We start from the raw sequence: 2,526 nt of genomic DNA, 5'->3' as shown, positions 1-2,526 counted from the left end.
TTGGACTCGAATAACCTTGAGTAAGTGATTCCGTTGTAATCTTGAACGCAGATTCAAAACTTATCACAAAGACAATACTTGTCCTTACTATATATCTCATATATATTGGCAAATGAAAGTAGGGAAAAAATATATTTCATTTGATAGCACAAGTACCCTATCAGGACACAAATTTCGCTATCATAATAATTTTCTCTGATTTCTAGAAATATTTTACGTAGTTGGCACTCCACTTTCCTTATTATTAATTACCAACTCATTTTCATATTTTGAAAGTTTAATTAAATTATAAACTTCCCTTTTCAATTATTAACTTAGCGTTAGGATGGTGGAAAATATAGCAAGAGCAGTGGTTAGCTTCGATCAGATGCTTGTTCAGTCTTTTCTCTTCATGATTAAAAAAAAAAAGTTTCAACCAATATAAAATTATTAGTATTTAATTTTAACCTAAACTAACAAATTTTTGATTTAAAAAAAATAATTATTTGTATTACAAATTATTTTATATTTATTTTTGAGCAAATAAAATATCATCATTAATGCTGGCCAGTAGTTTAATACCATCTCATTTTTTGAGAAAATTCGATACATTTTGGAAATAATTACACGAAACTAAAATTTCTTTTTAAAGTAAAGCTTAAGTACTTATAAAATATTAAAGACAACATAAACTAATACAATTTTACTTGAAAATATCAGAATAATATGTCTTATTTTAATACTTTCCATTCCAAAAGGTTGTAAAAATAAAGTAGAAAAATTCCTAGTCTTTTTTTTAAGAAAGTAGGGACCGGCTCTGGCGCAGGGCAATGAGTCATTTTGGACTTTGGACCCTAGCCTCGAACCAGCCTTAACCACTGGTCACATGACCTTGGACTTTGGACCCTAGCCTCGAACCTGCCTTGCTCGAGGCAGCCAATCGGATGCTAGTATTAGGTCGCGTGACCCCTGGCGGTGGGGGATTAAAATTCAAATTTAATTCGACATAACCACTCACGAGATCATTACCTATGTTGATCTCATCAGAGGAAGAACAAGATTGGACTAAATCCAAAACCTGCTACATGTGTCAAAACGCATTTAGCGTAACAATATAAAAGTTAGAGACCATTGCCATCTAACCGGAACTTACTTAGGACCATCTTGTAATAATTGTAATTTAAGACGTGTAAATTCCTCGTTTATACCTGTTATAATGCATAACTTAAGCAACTATGACGCACATTTCATAGTTAAGGAATTGGGAAATGACCCTGGTAGAGTTGAAGTAATACCAAACAGCGAAGAAAAATATATATCCTTCACAAAAAATGTTGGTAAAATGAAATTGAGATTCATAGACTCATACAGATTCATGCCACGAAGTTTGGATTATCTTGTAAAATCTCTATCCATGGATAAATTCAAAGAAACTAGGAAATATTACAATGCTGAGGAATTAACATTAGTTACGAGGAAAGGTGTGTTTCCGTACGATTATATAGACGACGCTGAAAAGTTAAATGGAACAGAACTTCCAGCAATTGAAGCTTTTTACAATAAACTGTGTCATGCTGATATCAGTGTAGAAGATTATACACACGCTATAAACATATGGGAACACTTTAAATGTCAATCATTGGGAGACTATGCTGATGTTTACGTTAAAACTGATGTTCTTCTACTTTGTGACGTCTTCGAATTTTTCCGAAATGTTATGATGAATACCCATGAACTTGATCCAGCTCATTATTTTACTGTTCCCGGTTTGACATTTGATGCCATGTTGAAATATATCAAAATGGACATAGATAGAGCTTGATATGTATGAGAGGCACCAGCTGGAGTTTTTTAACTTAAAATAATTTCTTTTGTCGGCATGCCAAAGATACCGCCGGACCTAGGCAAAAATCCGTCGGCAACAGATCTAAAGAAATGTACAAAGATTTATAGATAACAGAGGGTATGCACCCTCTGGGAACAGTTGACCGTGTAGGCAGAGTTAAACAAACAAACAGCCCTTATCTTGCACGTGGCCAGTTAAGATATTAGAAAGTACAGAGAAATAGCCGCCGTAATTGATAACAAATAAACACCCCTTATCTCACACGGGACCTCTCTAAAAACCTCGGGAAAATAAAGTAAGCCGCCAGAAGCCGGCTTTCTTCAAAGAAGAAACTTTTAAAGATGTTGGACCTTCTCACCCCCTCTGAAAATAGAGGAACCAATCAAAGGACAGAAATCAAAAGAAGGAGGAGTCAGAAGGAGAGGGGAGAAAATTAAAAAAAAAAGGCAAGAAAAAGGAGTTTTTGGACAGTCAGAGGGAAGAGTCAGGAGTTGAACAGAGTCGGGTGGACAGAGTTTGGGTGAGAATCTCGGAGAGGAGGTTCGAAGGAGCCCGGAGTTGAACATAGCCTGAGAGAGCCGAACGGAAGAGACAGGCCGGAGGAAGAGAGAGCGGCAGCCAAGAGGCCATATGAACGCTCTTCCACGACAACCGCCAAGCCTACCGATGTACAGAAACAAGTAAGACCTTTTCTATTGTTA

This window comes from Halyomorpha halys, unplaced genomic scaffold, assembly GCF_000696795.3.
Source record: "Halyomorpha halys isolate HHAL.00 unplaced genomic scaffold, Hhal_1.1 Scaffold858.1, whole genome shotgun sequence".
In the NCBI taxonomy this organism is placed as follows: domain Eukaryota; kingdom Metazoa; phylum Arthropoda; class Insecta; order Hemiptera; family Pentatomidae; genus Halyomorpha; species Halyomorpha halys.
Note: the sequence above shows the minus strand (reverse complement) of the source record.